Raw genomic sequence first — 22,195 nt, forward strand, 5'->3', positions numbered from 1 at the left:
CTTGTGAATGGAATATAAATATATTCTCAGCATGCAAGCAACCAGTGCCAGATGACTGTAAATAATCAATAGCTTCAAATGTCTACTAGACTGCTAATAATTCAGAGTGATGCAGATGCCTGAAATCTATAAGATAAAAGATAGTAATGAAACTTAAGTACATAAAACTATACGAACATGACCTGAACATCTACCTTAAAGAAAACTATTAGCAGATTCTTTTTAGATTTTTATAGAAGATGTTACCTGATTGATTCAGGTTAACAAATAATCAAGATTTGCTTTTGATTTCATGAAAGTGTTTGAGCTCTGAAAGTCTAATTCTGGGCAGTACTTTTCCGTAGGTCAGGAAGACAATTTATCCTTTGACTTAATCAGCCAGAATTAGTTATTTCACTGACATAGCCTTTTCTTTCTTCAAATACACACAATTGAGGCTAGTTTAGATGAGTCCTACTATATACAGAAAGTCAAAGTACAATTTATGATGCTTGACTGTTAAGTTTCTCTTGAAATTAATAACATTATTGTACATAAAAGACTATTCAGTAAAGCCAGAAGCGTTTGCATGTAGCTTCCACATTCTATAAAAGAAAGATAATGCTATACTGAAAACATGCAACCTCTAAGCTATGTTCAGACTCATGAATCTGTTAACCACCTAAACAGAAAAGAACACTATTAGCTGAACTTTGTGTTAACAGCAAAAATGTCAGATTCATGTAAGTGAAGAAAACTTGATGATTCATTACAGAAGACAGTTTTCATCCACACCTGTTTTTCAAATCCAATACATAGATTTAAAAACATACAGTATTTTTAACTTGACACAGTGAATGAAATGGAAAAGTCAGCCAGAACAGACTTTCTCTCACTACCTACCTGTTATTTCTTACTGCAACATTTGTGCACCTGGCCTTGTGTGCTAAGTCACTGATTAAAGATTCTGCAAAGACAGGAGACACTCTCATTCCAGCTCCAAGGTCAGAAGCCGCTTTTCCAGCACTCAGACACCACCCTAACACTCTGGAGTTCTGGAACCTCCTCACAGGCAATAAACTTCTGAGGAGACCACTCTGCAGTGTCGGGACAGGGGCATACACTCCCCACTGCAGGCTGCATTGGTGACACTAGGAGATGTCTTTTTTTCTTTGGCTCAGATTGAAAATACTGATTGTGCTGTGACCCTGCCACAGCACCAAGGAGACATACTGCCATGACATGGCACTGCCAGATGCTTCCCCTTTGAGGGGAGGGTGAAGGTGAGATCTGGCTAAGAGACTTTCAGATCACAGATACAAATGACTTCGAGCCAAGATCATTAATACAGCATAGCCAACATCACCCATACAACCTAGCTGGTTTTTAACCATGGATATAAATGAGACCTAAACATACAGAACCAAAAAGAGTTCTTGACAAGGAAGATTTAGGAATGGTTAAAGCAACTGAGATATTCTTCAATGATCCTTTCTTTTTAAGATTTTGTAAATTCTAAACATAAATTTTCATGAAGAAAACGTTTTCTCATAAGCCAAGAGAAGAAAAATTAAACCTAAAGTATCAAAAACAACCAAAAGTAAACTAAATCAACTACCAACCCCCAAAAACTTGGGGAAAAGACCTAATTCCTTGACTTGTGAAGATAAATTTCCATTCATAGCTCATGTGCTTCATACCTCATCCTCCAGCGGATCTGTTGTGCTTCGAGCAGAGACTACGAAGTGACCAGTCCGTAGAACACAATGGTACCTAACCACTCATAGATGTAGTGGTGAAGTGATGCTAACGTAACACTGTGTAGTAATCTGATATCTCACTATGCTCATTGCAGTTCTGAATTCCAACAGAGTAGCACTTATGCTACCTGAAATTGAAACAGAGATTGAAACATGTCTGGCAAAACAATCTGTCTGAAACCTGCAGACTGTAGTTTGTCAGCAGAAAACTCATGATTATGAATATGCCAATTAGGTGCAAATACCAGAAAAAATCCACAGACACTTAACTACATGTTAGAGTGATTTGACTTGTCTGAGTTCAATAATGTGAAGTTACCTGCCCTTGCCTCAATCAAATGTCTAGAGAAGACATTGCTTGCAATTCTGTGTCAGTGATAGTAAACTGAGAACAATATTTAATCCCCAAGTAGTCATTCCTTGTGGGAGATTCTGTCTGTATGATTTCTTCACTTCTGACCTATTTGTAATCACCATCCACAGTTGCATTCTGAAATCAATACTCATGGGATTTATGGGACTAAGTCTTATTAATGCCAATGAAATTTATGTAAGGTTAGTCCCTAGGCACTGTTAATTGACCAGAGCAAATAACTGCTGCCTAAAGCTAGAATGTTATATGTAATTTGAGAATTATGATGATATATTCAGCATTCCTTGTCTTAGTTTTTTGGGTTTGGATTTTTTTTCTTTATTCATCAGAAGCTATAAATACAACTACTAAAATAGCATCTTGGTTTAAAGAGGATATTCCTGACATAGATAACATTCACTTTCTGAATAATTAGTACAGTCAGTCAAAGGAAGACTTTTTTCCTTTGATAGTTTGGGACAAGTTGGGGTCAGCAATATTATTATCTATGACAATAAACTGGTTTATTAAATAGATCAAACAGAAATTTTGCAATCTGCTTGATCCTTAATTACCTGCAAATTTAAATCCCTATTTTATTGGAAGTCTCAGGTGTTCTTCTAAAAATCTCTATTAAAATGCAAATAGGTCATTATATAATTAAAGCTATTTAAATAAAGTATGTTTTCTTCACCAGTTCATCCTGTCACGAATTTCTGAATATGTGGATTATTTGAAAGAACAAAGACTAGAGGGAATTTGGGTGAGGTTTGTGAAAATTGTAAAGAACACATGAAGACTGCCCAATCTTTCCATTCTATTTTTCACTATATAACAGAAAAGCTCCACAAAAGTCAAGTAATATCTCTGTCTTATGAGGAAATAGAGCTTTACATAAGGTATAGTTAATGTCTGGATTTCATTACCCAGGACGTGATTAAGACAAACAATGTGACTATTTCGTTCTTTTCAGTGACACAAAATACGCAGAGGGCCAGAGTATGGGGAGAAAATTCACATCTCCTGTCTGTGTCATAGAATCATAGAATCATAGAATAGTTAGGGTTGGAAAGGACCTCAAGATCATCTAGTTCCAACCCCCCTCCCATGGGCAGGGACACCTCACACTAAATCATCCCACACAAGGCTTCATCCAACCTGGCCTTGAACACCACCAGGGACGGAGCACTCACAACCTCCCTGGGCAACCCATTCCAGTGTCTCACCACCCTAACAGGAAAGAATTTCCTCCTTATATCCAATCTAAACTTCCCCTGTTTAAGTTTTAACCCGTTACCCCTTGTCCTGTCACTACAGTCCCTGATGAAGAGTCCCTCCCCAGCATCCCTATAGGCCAGTGGAGAGATAATGAGGATGCTTTAACTAGTGCACTATTAAAGTTGAGAGACTCTCAAGTTGGTTACTTTGTCCAAGAGAGTCAGAAAAGTGAGATGAAGGTCTGAAGTAATTTGAAACCACTGGTTCTTAGTAAATTGTCAGAGCATCTAAGAGACCGTAAGAGGCAGATAAGGCAGGTAAAGTTTTGATTCCAAAAGTCTCAAAGTGAATTTTAATATCTTAAGGATTATTCCTTCTGACAATAATGCCTTAAGGTTGTATTTCTATGTTAGTAGCTCCAAAGGAACATAAAGAATTCCTAAGAGCACTTTCAAAGGTAATTGAAATGTCATGTCTCAGCTATTCCAAAAGACTTTACATAAATGTATTCCTTTAGGATGACTAAATACTTGTGAACATCATATTGAACTGGTTGCTAAATTTTCTAGAAATATCCCTTGTCTCAAGAACGGAGGAGTATATTTTTTTTTTTAAGGTGGCTTGGAATGGGAGGGTATTTTGTATTTTACTGTAACTTCTGCATATGTGGTTTTATGGAGTATCTAAAGCCCAGTCTTTAATGTTAAAGGAGAACAAAAACATACTGGTGAGTTTAACACAGCTGAAACTAAATATTCTTCAAGAAAGGAACCTTAAAAAAAGAGAGGTTACAAAGAAAATTCTAAAAGATAGTGATAATAAAAGTGAATGAAGATAAGTAAGACTCTAAAATCACAATATTCTTCCCTCAGAACTTATGACGTCTAATAATCGGATATATACCTTTTCCTAACACCTTTTTCAGAAGTTCTAGCTTCCTCTGTTGAGTGCAGTGTGAACAGTCGATTAACCCAAACCTACAACTTTCACAGGTAAATGGAAAGACAATCATGATGCATCAGCAGATAATATTTAGGGAACAGAATAGTTTTAAACAAACAAAAGAGTAAGGGATATAAAAATACAAACATCTGGCAAAAATTTGAAGGAATGAGAGAAAAGAATTCAGAATAATTTATGTATCTAGGAATTTGTTGTACCTACCTACCAAGAGTGTAACACTTTCTGAAACTAAAATTTTTATTATGCTTCACTCTCATCAGCGGAATTATGGAAGGTAAATAGTTCTGAGGGAATGCATGAAAGGGGTAGGAGAAAAGGAAAAGAATATTGCCCCTGCCTTGAAGAACATTTCTGCAAGCCTTCCTTCTTTCATGTATGCCATTCTTTTGACTTCAGAGGGATTACTTCTACCTACGAAAACAAATGTAACAAAGAGCAAATATTTTCAAATGAGAACCTGAATTTTCCCTTAATTTATTTTTCGGGGTATGTGAAGGAAATTTTCTTCTATGGAAAAGGACGGATTTAAGTGGTTTCAGGAGGATTAATTGTGAGAAAAAAGAGTGGTAAGGGGGACAAAAATGAGTGGTCACATGTAAATAGTTTGCTAGTTGGTATGCTTGTCTGGCCATGCCAAGCACACTTGATCAGCGTATGCTGTCCTGTAGTCTAACGATGCTCCATTTCTAGTAACTTCTGCAGGTGAGGGGCTCTCTGTTGATGTGCATGTGTGCATATGAGGAGTCTGAGCACCAGCAACTTGAGTCAGACCACAGGCTACATGGGCCTGTTTGTTTATGGTGCAGCAGAGTGAGCGAGGGTCTGTCTGTATGCCAGCAGCATGCTGAGACTGTGGGCTGGAGTGCGTGTCTTTGTGCCAGCAACTGGAAAGGCTGGACAGAGTGTAAAAACCGTCATCTATATATGTATGTGTGTTTCTTAGTAGTGGACTTCCACCCTGTTCAAACAGAGAATGGGGCAGGATGAGGCCATTGGTGAAGTGTGTGTTCATGTGAATGCTTTGTGTGCTTGTCTGCTACCCATGTGGCAAGCCATGTATATGCATGCAGTGGATATATGTGTTCTGTGTGCATGTGCCTACTGGCAATACGTTTTCTGCTTTGAGACTTGTTGGACCTGGGGCATGAAGCTGTAGCAGCCTCACCTCCCTCAGGCTGAAAGATCAAATATCAGATATTAAGATTTTACCAGGAGGAGTTGTATTCCCAAACTCTGAGTATTAAGGTATTGTTGTGACCAATCTTTGGATCCATAGCCTCATATGTTGCATTCAAATTCTGGTCCTGTTTGTATAGGAGAACCAATGGTAAATTCTTGCAATTGCTTTGTGACTCATTGTACTGACAATATGGGATTGTACAGGACTTAGAACAGAAACATCTGCTATAAAGCAAAAGATGTAATGCATTGCATTTGTTTGAGTTTGAACATAACAAAATTGAATATTAGTCCAAGTTAGCTGCTAAAAAATTAAATTAACTTCCCACTAAAAATTATCTTGTGTCTCCACATTATGTCTCCAACATAAAAAGTACATGGAACTACTGGAACAATTCCAGAAGAGGGCCACAAGGATAATTAGGGGGCTGGAGAACCTCCCATATGAAGATAGGCTGAGAAAGTTGGGGCTGTTGAGCCTGGAGAAGAGAAGGCTGAATGGAGACCTCAGAGCAGCCTTCCAGTATCTGAAGGGGGGGTATAGGGATGCTGGGGAGGGACTGTTCATTAGGGACTGTAGTGATAGGACAAGGGGTAACAGGTTCAAACTTAAACAGGGGAAGTTTAGATTGGATATAAGGAGAAAATTCTTTACTGTAAGGTCTTTACTGTAAAGGTGGTGGGGAAATGGAATGGGTTGCCCAGGGAAGTTGAGAATGCGCCATCCCTGGTGGTGCTCTAGGCCAGGCTGGACAGAGCCTTGGGTGACATGGTTTAGTGTGAGGTGTCCCTGCCCATGGCAGGGGTGTTGGAACTAGATGATCTTAAGGTCCTTTCCAACCCTAACTGTTTTATGATTCTATGATTTATTATCTGTATACTATAAGAGGGGAATACAAATAATTACCTGATTCATCCTTTCAAGCTTTAGTTGAGTTTGTGTGTCAGAATAATGCAAAGAACATAATTAGATTTTATTTGTTTACTGACTGCTTTAATCATTCATCACAAGACTATTACAGTTACGTAGGACAAAAAGCAAAACACATGCAAGTGATCTGTAAAGTCACTCTAATCCAAACACTGATGAATTTATTTCAGTTTAGGGACTTTGCTATGTTCTTCAACTTGACATCAGCATTTATTGCTAATTAGCCAATACAAAAGAAAAAATAATATCATTTTCAGTTTAAATGTAAAGAAATGTGTTAAAAAAAAGAAAACAAAAAGTTGCCTGAAACCTAATTGTACATACTTAAATAGACCCCTATACTTCTACAGGTCTACTGAGGTAAAGAAGGCTTCAGTAAATTGTTGCATGCCAGCATCACAAACAAAATGAAATTATTTCACTTGGGAAATAAATCCAGTTGTTGCATTCTAACAGAACAGGACAGAGTTGACACTAATTTTGAGAATAATTTTGTCTCTAAAAGTTGGTTTCAATCTCACATTATTTTTTTTCACTCATAATCTTCTTTTACAAAGTTCTTCCCATTAAATTCTGCACTCTTTTGTCACCACCCCTTTTCTAGTCACCCTTCTCCCTGATGTTATTCTCTTCCACATCAGAGCCCACACGTGTGTGAACCTGCCTGATGGTTGGAGCTGAAACAGTCTCACCATTACAAATATTTTTTCTGTCACCTTAATTGGACTTTCTTAGTGTGGAAAGAAATTAACTTCCCTTTGATGTCTGAGTTTCTATAGAAAGTGAAAAAGAGATTTTTTTCTTTCTTCAGTTATAACACAGCTTGTTATTTCCACATGCCTCAAACTATCTTTAAGGGAAAGCAAGAACCTGTCCTGTTATAATGACCTGGTTTCACTCAGGATCAGTTGCTTTCTCGATAAGTTGTGGCGAACAGCTTCTCTGTCATCATTACAAACCTTCTTTCCACTGACCTCTCTCCTGTGAACATGCCTTCCCAATAATTCCTGACATGTGATCTGTACCTTTAAGTAAATTTTTCAGCGTTCTGGCACTTTTAAATCCTAGAGACATGTTCTAGTGTGATGTGCACTGTATATTTTTTGTAGGACATGTAACATTCTCAGCTTGAATTATAAAATTTGATTGAAAGACATTTCTAATCAAGCATATCTAGTCATGTTTAATGCAGGAATAACATGGGTCCAAATTCTATAAAAGGTCATACTGGGTAATACACTGTTCCATTTTGGCCTGTTAACTTCCAAATTGTGTAAAAATTTAACTAATATGAATGTTAGCTTTAAAATATGTTTTATTATTAAAAAGTACAAGAAGATAAGAATGTTGGAAACAATCTAAAATTATTTACTTTTTTTTAGTAAGAAAATATTTTTAAAAGACCAGTCTTCACAATTAATTTTCATAACCCCTGACAATTTCAACTGAAAAATGTAAAGAAACTTAATATAATTGTATATAGCATTTATTTATTCTGTTTCAGAGAAAACAGATTGTGTTAAAATAATCTAGAAATCTGATTACTTTTTTTACTTTTGTGTTAAAATAATCTAGAAATCTGATTACTTTTTTTTTTTAACTCATTCTTTTCGTTCTCTTTAGAAAAAAAAGCTGTATTTCACAGTATAATGAATGATTTTTATCTGATCTGGACTCTATTCCCTGGCAACATAAGATGAGTTCAGACTACTGAAGAGAAACAAGCCTTTCAAATTCCTAGTAGCAACCTTTCACCTTTGCTCCTTGCTCTCATGAAAGAGTGGAGAGTAGAAGCTGAGTTAAGCTTTTCAGTGCCATATAATCCCAACTACAGATCTTGTTTTAGAGTCCCCAGGAGTGTCACTCAGAAGGCAGAATCCTTGACACCACAGAAAAACCCGCTTGTATTTTGAGCATCACAAGAACCGTATTGTTGCTGATTGCTGGAAAAGGAGAGAGGGGAATGAGGGAGGGAAGAAAAAGGAAAAAAAATCACACAAAAAAACCTTCAGAGGCTTTTAAGGAGCTTTGGGCTTTGAAAAATGAATAAAACATTGCATTTGAAATCCCTTTGTGCATTACAACAAAGAGATAAAAGTTTATCATAAAATAAAGGTCTAGCAACTTCAGCAAATATATCTGTGGAATTGGAACTTAAAAAGGGCTGTAAATAAAAAAAAGAAAAAACTCTTCAAGCAAAGTTTGCCATCTGTGTTTGAAGGTTGTTAGAATGTTCTTTGTTGAAAGATGAGCTTTTTCAATTAATGACTATGTAGATTTAGATCAGTAATTCCTTTAGTAATTATACTCTGTGTAAAGAAGGAATTATATGCCTTGTAAGCATGTTCAGTTCTATCAAAGTAGATTTGTGAAAAAACTGAATTAAAAAGATAGTTTATCAGTAGTGGTTCACATAATAGATATGTCAGTCAATGTATCCTGGGAGTCATAAGCAAAATGTAGGCTTGGATTTTTTACTGAATAATTAAATTAATTCCCTACTTTATCACATATTTTTACCTGTCAGGTTGTGAATTTTTTTATTTAGCAAGTTGAGGAAGAAGAGAATGAATGTTAAGTATGGATCAGTGGTGATTATGTTTTATTACTGAATTGGCCATAATTTCTATTATGCTTTGTGTTTTTATTGCCACATTTTCAGCTTTCAATGTGTTCCAAACATCAGCTCCCTTGCCCATTTAATACTTGAAGCTGAAATAGTGTTTTGGAGCAGTATCAGCTGGATATTAATGTAATTTTTTTGTAAGGTTGTTTTTGTTGTTTTTTTGTTTGTGTGTTTGTGCATGTGTGTAGATTTTTTGGAGGGCATTTTTTGGTTTTGGTTATTTTTGTTTGTTTGTTTTTGATTTTGTTTTTTTCCTGATTGAAAGAAAATGTTCCAAACAAATGTTTTCAGAGAAACTGAAAGAATTAATATATATTAATCTTACAAATGCTGACTTTGGTGGGGTTCAGATGAAACACCAGACCATTTATTCAGTAGAGAAATAAATTAGTCTAAAATATTTACAAAAGAAGACAACAGGGCTACTAAATGAAATTTTGGAACTTATTTCTTAGCCTATTCCACAAGATGGTTAATGTGACAGCTTGTTACAAATATATTTCCACTGACTTTGCTATCATCAGTGGTGCCAGAAAAATAAGAAAATATGAAGTGTTTTCAGAAATAGATGAATACAAAGGATGTACAGCCAAAATGGAAATTAAACTGCATTCGTTAACAAAATAATAGAAATAAATTATCTTTAGCTTTAATATTAACTTTTATTTCTCTGTCACCATAACACTTGCTTCCTTTCCTCTAATTAACTTTTCTTTCATCTAGTATATTTAGCATTTCTTGACTGGAACTCATGTTAATATTTTCCCCCATTGTTTTAGTACATCTGCATGGTCTTGAGAGTGGGATACTCGGGTGTCAGCAGAGAGTTCTGCTTCTCTCTGGTCTGTGGCAAGGCTTTAGTTACGTTCCTTCTTACTACATTTCTGTTTCCCCAGACGCATTTTATTATTTTTTTCCCTGCATGATTAGAGAGATCTTAAAATTAAAAATGTCCTTATCATTAAGTGATTATCTGTTATAGAAAAGGAGAACAAGATCCTCAAGGTGAACAACATAGTCAATGAAACATACAACAACATAATGGATCCCAGTTCTTCCCCCAGGACACTATGTATAATGGTAATTTAATTTACTTAACAATAAGCCCTTTCTGCTGTTTTCTTGTAGAGTAATATCTGCTATGGCCTTCTGTTTTCTATTATTGTAATCTCTTTTTCATTATTATTTACTTCATATGAATTTTTTTTTCCCAGGAATAACATTTCTTCTTTGATATGCAGCTTGCATACCTATGAACACAGGATCCTTTTGAGAGTATTACTACAAAAAGGGAGAAAGTGGGTTTGAAAGACATTTTCCCAGGAGTGTTTTTGTGTGCTTTTAAATTTTATATAAATATGTTAAGGAGGATGCTCTATTCAATACATTAAAAAAAAAAAAAAAAAACAAAAAACATTTGACTACTATTTCCTAATTCTGAAATCTTAGATTTAAAATGTTGTTAGGTGCTCAATAAAGAGACAAGGTCTCCATGAACATGAAAGAGTCCCACTGAATTTGCTTTCCAATATTAATATATAACTCTGCCAACTTGTATACAAAAATAAGTCTAAAAAGAAGTAACATTATGCAGTCATTCTCAAAATGATTGGCAGGCTGAAGAGTCTTTTAATGATTAAGATTTGTCTCAGCCTCACACTCCTGTATTCTGAACCTTTTGATTCTCAACAAAACTCTCAAATAGCAGCACCATTTCAAACTTTTTATGCTATTTCTTAAAGTCAAACCATTTGAATACATTCTATACATTAACTGTTTCAGGAAATAAGTATTCTTCTACTCTCCACTGTTTTTCTGTTTCTTGCTATTTTAGAGATGTCTTTTTTATTTTGGTGAAAACTCAAAACTAATGAAGAAAAGCTAAAATCTGAAATGACAAGTGCATTAACATTATGAATAATCTATACTGGCTAAGCCTATATGGACTAGTTAACAAAAATTTATATTTTTATTTTATACATTTTAAGATTTCTGCATGAGCTCCTAAACAATATTTTCTTTCTTTTCATAACATCCTAAAAAAAAAAAAAAAAAAAAATCTTAAAAGAGGTTTCATTCACACTCTGTTGACCTAAATTTCGATATTAAGGATATAAATTGTCATGGGTTTACAGCAGCCCCATACTTATTAAAAAAAAAAAAAAAAAGTTAAATGATTTTGTGACATAGTGCTGATGTATCCCATCAGAAATACACTGTGATAACCTCTCAGGTCCTTGGGATATCCAAAATGGCACTAGTTCAGACTAAATGTTATATGTGTGGTAGCGGAGGTGGTGAACAGAAAAAAAGAACTTAAGACGTGCTCAGCTTTTGCCATGATTTGAAGTCCAGACAAACCCCAGGCATCACCGTGTGCTCAGAAGAGGGGAAGCATTCCTGACAATTGGCAGAGGAAAATAGGAGAGCTTCCAGAACTAGTTAATGGAAGAGCTTAATTACTGGAAGAAACAAATGACAGCCAAAAAAAGTCAGACTCCTGCCTAAAATCCTAGTTTTCAGAACCCTTTGTTCTTTTAAATACAAAAGTTTGATTTTGGCTGAAAATACATATTTATTTTTTTTTCTATATTAAAAACAACAAAAAAAAAAAAAAGACTGTGGTAACATTCAAGTGCTATCTTCTCACTTTTATTCATACCATACATCAAGAGAAGCTCAATACAAAGAGAGCAAGTATGGAAGAAATTTACATTAATATTTTAATACTGTACCTGTGTCATTACACACTGCTTATCATAGGATAGCAGTCACAAGCCCTAATGTCATTTCTGAAAAGAGTGGACAGGAAAGATAGTTTTGTTTGTTTGTTTATTTGTTTACTTAAAATATGCATAACTTCTACTAAAGCTTACTGGCATTTTAGGAAAAGAACCCTGACTTGTTGGTTAATTTCTCATATCTGTTTCAAAAACTAAATAAATTCAGATTTTGTTTTCAAGCAGTATTTCCTCTTTCAGAAAAAGTTTTCAGTTATAACAGCATGGTACTTAGATATTGCTAACTGCTACATTTTGACATGTCTCATAGAGAAGTGAAGATAGTCTCTTCTTCAGTTCAGAAAAGAAGATTCCACAAGAGGCAGATAGCATTGCACAAGAAAATAAATTAAGGTCCTTTAGGCACAGTCCAGAACTTTTCAGTCTCACACTTCATCTTTGCCTTCACAATATTTATCTTATTTAACATGTTTGTTTATCTCTTTTCCCTTACCTGCATTGTGGGTATGGATGCGTAAGTAAAAATAGGTGTAGAAAATAAAGAAATACCAATCACTAAAAATAGGAATAAAACTTTTGAAACAGAAGCAATAGAGTATTCCAGATAATACACCTTTCTCTATGTGCACTTAAATGCCAAAAATGCTATTTTGAATTTTATTTTAGAGTCAAATTATAAGGGATCATTTGGGTAAAGTGATACCAGGGTTTAACTGATAACAATGTCAACAATATCACTTGCCTTTGTGGTTTTGTTTACGTTTCATTAGAATCTTTTTTGTTTAAATTGGATTCAGTTCCTTAATGCATAATATGAATCTGATGAAGGGATAAAAGAATTTTCATCAGTACTGTCCTTTCTCCTCAGAGCTTTCTAATCAGTATTAGATGACTGATCATAACACCTTCAGTAGTGGCTTTGTTTGTACCTAATGTTTGTCTGGCAAAGACAATTTTGGTCTGACTGTCAACAGTTGCTTAAAGCATATCAAGAATTATTTTACTAAGGGCTTCCTGATCAGCAGTAGACTAATATCCTAACACAAGTTGAGAATATACAACAGTCGCCTCATACTTTTTCACCAGAGTAATAAATCATTTTTCTTATGAGCTATGGGGAACAAATATAACAATTTTATGAGGAAGTTAGAGAATAGGACAAATATTTTTAACAAGTGAAGAGGACAAAAGACCAGTAAGGTTTCTTCTCCCTTTCAAGGCAATGAATATCCATTCTATTCTGAGGCTTACAAAACTAGTCAAGAATTACTAATTTAATCAATAAGAAATTATTGCCATGAGGTTTTAGTTTCTTTTGCATGTTTCCAGTGTTTTGTTTCTTCCACATGATCCATTGTATTTAACTTCAGCATTCAACAATCAGGGTAAGACCTTCACTTTTATATTGTATAAAAAAAAAAATATATTTTGCCAAATGCCAAAAAGATCCAAGCCTGCTAAAAGTTTGACTTCCCTTTCAGTCCAGTGTGAATCAAATCTGAATTCCCCAGTATCTGTGGAGCTATGGTGTCATGAGAGTAGTGCAAGAGAGCTCAAGCTTGTACTTTCTGCTCCTGTGATAATTTACATCTCAACATTCTTGTCTTCATGCTTTCACATTATTTTTAACTGTTTATATTAAGAGTAATACTGACCTCCAGGTCAGCTGTTTCCTGTCAGCTAATCACTGAGTGCATGAAGAGCCTGAGGCAAAGCTGGTGGGCCACAGCTCATCTGGCTGGTGACTGCCTGTTACAAAATGCTTTCCTTATCTGGTATCACCAGATAAATTCTTTGTTAATTTCAAAAAGTTGTTTTTTTTTTTCCCTAAGTAGTAATTCTAACAATAAAACAGAAATCTGCATGTGTTGATTCCAACTAAAGTTTAAATTTTCCTTGAAATACACAAAGAAAAATTCAGTCTCACACATTTTGGTTTCTCTTGTCTCGAGATTTATGTCCATTGCCACATCAGAAGAGAGGAAACAGCTTTTTTTTTCAGAGACTAGTGCTTTCAATTTACATACGACTGCTTAGAAACCTTGCTATTTCATTGCTGGAACAGAATAATCCAGGATCCCTTGATTAACAATACGTATAAGGGGAAAATCTAATAAGCCTAAAGGGGGCATCTATTATTGGGCAATACAGGCGGGATTTTTTGTTTACTAATTCAAGATTAGCTTATACCAAAATTAGCTTTGTATATTCATACTTAAAAAATAACATTAAAAAGCAATTTGAGCTACATGTGCTTGGGAAAAAGTTATCTATGGTTTGATATCATTGCTCAGCATTTTAGAACCCGAGCAGGAAACATCAAAGTCAGTATCATCAGATAAGTTCCTACTGATCATCCTTAGCTATGTGGTACAAGAACCATTCATGTTTAGGATAGAAAACTTACAGAAAGGGGTTTAGACAAATCTTTTAAAGTCTGAAAAGCCTGTCTGTTTTGTAAATGTTTTTAGAAGGGAAAAGATTTTACGTAAAGTAGGAAGATCTAGCAGTGTTTCCCAAGAGCATTGGAATTCTTGATTTACAACGTCTCAGCTCAAAGTTTGTCTCATAACATGTAAATCTTCAAAAAATTCCTCTAATGTCAAGTTTAACTAGTTCAAAGTGCAATATTTTATTCAGTTGACTATAATTCTGTAATTTCCTAATTTTAAATTATGAAATTTGTAAACATAATTGTTGGTTTTACCTACTTAGTTTAATGTAATTTTCTGTTTGCAATTTCCTAGATTTCCACCCTTTGACATAGCTTCTCTGTATTCCAACAAAACTGAGTTGCTTTAGGGTTTGTATTTTGGTTTGGGGGTTTTCTGGGTTTTTTTTTTTTTTTGTTTGGTTGGTTGGGTTTTTTTTTTTTTTTTCATTTTTGTAATGAAGGAACTAAGGCACTGAAATTACGAGACTGTTTCAGTATGCATTAAAATCACATTTTTGGTAGTTTTACCTATTTGTGTGCATTTAGATATATACAAGTTAGTAAAGAATCTTCATTTAGTCAGAACTTCACAGAAATGATGAAATGCATATTTTCTGCCATGTACAAAAATGTATCAATCACATCAATTCTTCGTTCCAGCTCTTGGCATCTAGGGCTTCCTGGACATGCAATTCAAAGTAATTGCTCATGTGAACAAACTTGCTTTTTCTTCCTTCATATTTTTATGAGCTTTTTCAGAATACTAATCCCAGGGCAAACTGCTTAACAGCAACTGAAAATATGAAAAAGGAATTCTCATTTTAAGATATTGTATTAAAACAAATATACACATTTGCCCTGGAAAGGTTAGTGTTGGAGATAACAAAGCTTTCCATTATAATCTGGTGCAGTTCTTTTATGTATTTACAATGCCTTCATACATAAATATACAAAGCCTGGAAGATGAAAAGAACTAAGGAACTTTTTAATGAACAAGTGTCTTTCCTGACATTTGTGACAGGCTCTAATGTGGTGACAAGCCAGATATCTAATAGTCTTACAGTTCCTGTAACCTGCACAAAGAGCAGACTTACATATTCTGTGACCGTTATTCTCCTCTCCACACCCTATCCCTTCTCACTGAATTTCTTCTAGGCAGCTGTTACCTTCTAGAAAATTATAAACTTGGATTTGTTTGTGAAGATGTCTGTTTATAAGCTATGAAAAGTCTTCTGTAACTGCCGATGTCCTCAGAAATGGATTTACTTCAATTCTTCCTCAAGAGCTTTAGCTGAGTTACATTAATTTTTCTAACAAATAACAAACATAAATAGTTTTATTAACCCCAAACAATCTCTATTTAATACTGTGTCTATATTGTGGATTGCATCTAGCTGAAAAGCTGGATAAATTTGATCCTGCTGAGCTCTGTGCTGTGATGGTTAGATTGCCACAAGCACCTGCTCAAGCTATTTTAATACAAACTCAGATACCTTTATTCTGTACTGAACCCTGGAGTGCACACATATGCTGATATTTCAGCGCAAGTAATATGGAGTCATCTAGGCCCTTTCAAGCTCAGAAAATGCCACTTCCTAGCCTCTAAATCAATACTAATTATATACCTGATATTGTCAAACACAACTTGTGCACTTACAGGCATGATTTCTCTATGTTCCAATAATTGAGGACATCAGCACAAGACACATTTAAAAGCTATACTCTTAGCAGTCAGTGAAGCTGAAAAGACAGTCCTTGATGCATACTCAGAATTTTCATCAGCCCCTAAAGGACTAATCTAAGATTACTTTGTAGTTCCAAGAGAATTCAACATGGGGAATGGTCATAAAGTCTTGATAAACTATTAAAATTGTCTTTTAGACTTTGTGGGTGTGCAAATAATCTTAAAACACTAGTAATTTTCATGAGACATATGTTTAAAATTAGTTCTGTAGACTGTTTCAAAGATTCTCGTACATTCTGTGAAACATTAGTGTAGGAGGGGAAAAGCTTAAATACAGTTAAAATGAAATTATGAAATTAGTCTTTTAAAAATTAGAAGTACGTATCTACATTTTGCCTTCATAAATAGTTTATCAGGGAAAGGGCATATGGAGCAAAATGTTAAATAAAAGTACGTGGTGTCCTTTGTTTGACAAAATGTCCCATAATCATCTAATCTTTATGTTCATCCAGTGTAAGCCACATTGTTATCTGCTGCTAACACAGTGGAGACATTTGCAAACCAATAGCAAAAATTGTAGCTCATTTAGATAATGTGTGGAAAGCATATTAGTTTGTTATATATGTGTAATCTGAGCATAGAAGAGTACATTCAGGGGAAAAAAAAGTTATAGTATGAATTTTTAATTTTTTTTTTTGGCTCCCTGTGTGGCAGTGGTATCTGGAACAATGGACTGCACTATAGCACTTCTTTGCCTTTTTTATATTTGAAATTACCCTCATCTCTTCAATACTTATTTTTGCATTACAGCACAGAACATGACACTCAGTTTCCTCTTAAAAAGAATCAAGGGCACTTGACTGTGGGTGATTGAGTTATTTATTTTCCTGGATAATTTTAGATTTCTTAATAAGTTATTCAAATATTATGGTATCAGTTATTAACAATTTATTACTGCGTTTCTGTTCTACTTCATTAAAAGAGTGCTTATTTGTTTCTTGCTACACACACACAAGCTGATATAGCTAAATGTTAGGATAGAATTAGGGCTTCTCTATAATAATTGACAAATATTTGATATTAACATGGTTATTGGTAGCTTTAATGCATAATATTAGTGGGCTACATCAACACTGTTGAAGGCAAAAAAGCAGAGAAAGAAAGCTGTGATTCACTCTTGCAAACACTTGGGAGTGTTATTATAAGTCATGACATTGACTGTTTTCAGATGAACCTGCCAATTAGTTTCAGGCAAACAGCCTGACTACAGAAAAGTAAAATAAAAGAGGAAAGATTGAATAAAAAAACATGTCTCAGTGTAGTGAAGTCAAACAGACAGTAGAAAGCTGAATGTAATTAAAGGAGCCTAGTGAGAAGAGATAACTGGGCAAGCGACACCAAGGAAAGCTGAGCTACTGCAGCGATGAGCTGATGCCAAAAGGGCCTCTCCACCCCTCTGCTCTTGCTCCAAGCTCCTCAGCAGCAATTGCTTCCCTTGTCCCAGCATCAGTGCTCATCTGTCTCCACAGTACACTTATTCAGAGAACTACACTAGCAGAAAACAGACCTCTGCTCTGAGTTTGTTCTTAGCTGAACTGGCTTACTTGAGACTCCAGTAAGAGCCTGAGCTCATAAGTGAGTTATCAGTAAGTGTGAAGGGATGGAGACTTCTCCCTTCAATCACAGTTACTTATCACACTTAAAAGAATTAACCAGAAAGACCACACCTTTGGATATACTAGACATTTGTAAAAAAGTTAAAACATATGCTTCAAACACTAACTTCTGCAAAGATAATAGAAGTAAAGAAGGCCATCTTCAGCACTGTCAGAGACTCCTGATGACAAGAGATGTGATTACTCACCTGTCAGAGTCAGAAGAATCAGAGCTGACATAGAGTACTGTATCTCAAGGCCTTGTTTTAAGGATGATAAAAAAAATCATAATTTAATCTCACACAAAGTGAAGTCACAAGACTTGAGACTTGAGGAAGGCAACTTAAAGAAGAGAGAAAAAAATGAGGCTAACTGAGCAGCCCTGTTGAGAAAGTTTATGTTTAAAAGCCTCCTCTACTGAAGTGCACATGCTGACTTTATACACTGATAATTTCAACCAAGATTCTTCATAAAGCTAATTGCTAATGAATATCTTATATCAGATTGTTGAACATCTGCTTCTATGAGAGAAAATCTGTTATAGTCAGGCCTGCCTCCTAAAGAGATAGAGCAATAACATCTCTACTACAGCTTAAACTTCTTGAAGCCACAAGACTCCTAAAGCAAGTTTGCAGGTCTCCCTGTGAACAAAGTGTGCTAATAGGAGATGGTGGATGTCATTCCAAAGCATGTATAAAACTGAGATGTATCGATGTGGTTTTGGAACCGAGAAAGAAAAAAATAAATATTTATGGGAAAGTCTGTGCCTCATGGAAGCTGAGGAACCAAGAAAACAGCTTCGAATTTATGTCTGAATCGTTGGTGTGTGGCAAAGCCCCTTCTTGGTTCCTAACCCTGAAATAAGACCCATGTTTAAATTGACATAAAGAGTAGCCGGCCTGTTACTCAGTCCTGCACAGAAGACAGAACTCAAAAGTCAATGCCTGCTAAGGCTGTGTACACCTATGAAGGAACATATGATCACAGTGCGCCACTAAACTCACATTCACTGAAGCAGGTCCACTAAAAAATATTACAATTCATTCTCCAGGAAACAGCACATCAAGATTGGATTCCAGGACAAAAATAATTCCAAGAAAGGCAATTCTTATAGATACATAAATAGTATCTATACTTTGCCAAGCAAAGAAATCTCTCAGGCCATCCCAGGGCCTGTGGACAGCAAACATCTCTCTCTTAGTTATCACTGAGATTCCAAGTATCTTCTGATTTCTGAAGGAACAGATTTTTTCTTCAACGGCAAGCTGTTAGTGAAAGATCATACTGAATACAGCTGTCAGAACAGCTGTCTCAGGGCACTACTATTCAAATATATCTGCTATGTTTAGAACACACTTTTTTTAACAAATCTGAATAATGGGAGAAATTACATTTAAATGCACTAGTCATATACTATGATAGAAAATGTATATGTAGCAAATATATCAAAAGAAGAATTAATCAAACCTAATTCTGTATGTTTGGGGGTTTAATAATTTACATATTTTTCATCAACAATAAGAGATCTTATTAAGTTTATTTTATGGAAAATCCTTGATGTCTTTCACCTATAGGGATTCTCTGACATATTAGAGGGGATAAACAAAAAAATCCAGTCTTTCCCTCACTGGATTGCAATAGCAGAACCTGTGTCAGCTAACAGTTTGTCTGTTCTCATGAAGTATAGTATTTGTGAAACCTCTACTTATTTCTTGCATTTCATTGAAAACATTTTTTTTGGTGGTCATAAGACAAACACACATCTGCTGACAAATGCAGCATGTGAAGAGTTTCGTGTCCTCAAGAAAGCAAGTTAAAACAAATGTGACTCACAGAAGCTCTTCACAGCACTAACAAGGCTTGCCTCAAAAAGATGCAAGGCCAGAGAATATTCTTTCCAAAAAAAAAAAAAAAAAAAAAAAGGTAAATACAGGAATATTGAAACACAGAACATAGAGACATCTGTCTATTTTAAGAGTGGTACAGATTGCCCATATGTTTGTTGGTGGACACTCACTAAAAGTTTGTACCAAACTCATTATTTGCCATTGCCAAAAAATGTATCTTTATTCTTTTCACTTGTGAGTTTGTACTTTGTTATGCACATAATTTATCTGACAGCTGAATTAATACCTGAGACAATCTTTGTGGAAGCAGACATATTTGGTAAAGTAGCGAAGCCCAACAAAACATAGAGCTAAAAGCTGTACATTCCAAGCAAGTCTAATAATGCAACATGATCTTAGATGAAACATGAAAGCTCACAGAATAATGTTTCTACAGGAAGAGCAGAGATGATGGGCAGGGTAGAGAATATAAGCCACAAAATGGGGACAGTTTTATTTCTATCCAGTAAATCCAAACCTGGCAATGAATACCAAAGTTATGTTCCAAGATAAGACCCCAAGGAAAGTGATTAAAGCTGTTAGCACAGTGTGGCCAGTGTAGCAAATGCTACCAATTTGCATCAGAGATTTTGCTGCTGAAAGGATTTTCTTTTCAAGAAACAGATTAGTTATCTCAAATGTGTTAGAAAAAACATTTACAGAGATTGCATGAAGGCCACTAGAAACTAAAAAAATCAAAACAACAACAAAAAAAAAGAGATCAGACTAATCTCAAACAGTGATACTGAGGAACATATAAACCCCTTCTTCTAGCAAGATACAGCAAGAAAAAGAACCTCATGTTAACACCGGAGGAAAGCTATTTCTGTGAAGTAAATTAAACATGGAGTTGTTTATTTTGACTAGGTATATGCAGTCTGTTATCTACTATTTTTCCTATTCTTGAAATAGCTTCCCTAGACAATACTAAAATTTAAAATGTGTTTGCCCATTTGGACTCTGGTCCATATTGATTTTGGTTGTTTTGGGGTTATTTTTGTCTGTGTTTTTTGGGGGTGGTGAGGGAGTGTGTGTGGTTGGTCTGGTGGTTTGTTTTTTTTTTTTTTTATGTACGTATGCATGTATTGGGTTTTTTAACTAGAAGATTTCATACAACAGTCAATTTCTTGACAGCAGAAAATGAGGAATATTAAGCCTGATGGGACTTTTACTCCAGAGGTTAATAATGTTAGTCCCAGTATTTAGTAAATACAGGCAGATAGTTGTAGTTCAGAATTACAGAATTATACTGGTTGTGTTTAGTCTGCATTTGAAGGGACCTCAGGCGGTTCCCTAGCGCAAAGCAATGTCAGCTATGAAGTTAAACAAGGTTGCTCTTTCCCTGGCAAAAATTGTATTCACATCTCAAAGATCTGGAAATGCAGGTGGTTGTTTGAAAGATTGAGCAAACATGTCTAGTTAGTATCATGACTGCTTGACTGCTTATATCATCTGGCAAAATAGAACATTGAAAAGTACAGTTTTAAGTAGCTCACAGCATATGAGCAAAGGCTCACATTACCTAAATAAAAGGCTGAATGATACATTGATCTCTTTTTTTTTTTTTTCCAGTGACTTAAAAACTATGAGCGTAAGACTTAGAAACTGCAGTTTTTAAAAGGCAGTGGTTCTACCCAAGAACTAGAATTGTTATAAGAAGGTGTACTTTTCATTGATAAATGCTAGTACATTTGGGGTTTGTAATTTACTTTGTAAAAAGTAAATCTATAGCAACTCTTAATAATAAAACTGCATAGTGCTGCGTTTACAAAAAAAAAAAAAAAAAACAACAAAAAACCCCCCCACACACACAAAAAAAAAAAAACCAACAAAAAACCCACCCAGAAACCAAACAGACCTAACCTTTGATATTAAACCAGAAAACAAAAAATGCAGTTATTATTTTCCTTTGTCATTTCCACCAGTTTATTGCCCTCATAGTGAAATGATTTGGGAACCAGTGATAATAACTTAGTATAGAATAACTAATGAGGTAGTATTGTCCAACAGATAACATTGCAGCAGCCTTTGCTTACAAAAACAGTTCAGTCTGAGTCCAATAAGTATTAATAATGGATTTGTAGAAGAAGAGCAGTGGAAAATTTTGGTATTACAGCAGAGAAATGCTTTCAAAATATTTAGTTAGTAATTTTCCTTAAACCATATGTAGCTGAATGGCTAACTTGTGGTCATCACACTTACATGGAGAAAGCTCAAATAGCCATCTATGCATCCGAGGATGATTTGCCTTTGAGTATGATTTGACTTAATTTTAATAAAGAAGTGTTCATTTTGCCTGAAGTATTGGGAATTTTGCTGGCTTTCTACATTGTTTCCAGTCCCAGAGGAATGCAACATCTCTGTTTGGCACAATGTAACATAATTTTCAACAATTTGCTTTCCTGGATTAATCTGCTTTTATTTCTTTTAGCAAAAAAAAAAAAATTAAACTGGATTTCTAGCCATATATGTTAATTCAGATTTCTTAACATTTTTCATCAGCTGAGGACACTAATCCTAGTGTTTTACACAAATTGCAATTCATTTGTATGATGTCTCTTTGAATTCCAGTAGTTTTAATTGTTTATAAAGCTGGAATACAGGGGAGAAGAGAGGGAGGTCTGCAGCCTGTTAAACTTTACTAGAGTGCTGCCACAAACATTTAAAGAGCAATGACAGAAATTAACTTCAATGGAGAATGGGAGATTGCAAATTCCTTTACGTCCCTTACGTGTATCCCTTACTCTTGTAAGGTGTGTTTTATTCAAGTTGAAAAACACTTTGAGA

Source organism: Lathamus discolor, chromosome 2 (assembly GCF_037157495.1).
Source record: "Lathamus discolor isolate bLatDis1 chromosome 2, bLatDis1.hap1, whole genome shotgun sequence".
In the NCBI taxonomy this organism is placed as follows: domain Eukaryota; kingdom Metazoa; phylum Chordata; class Aves; order Psittaciformes; family Psittacidae; genus Lathamus; species Lathamus discolor.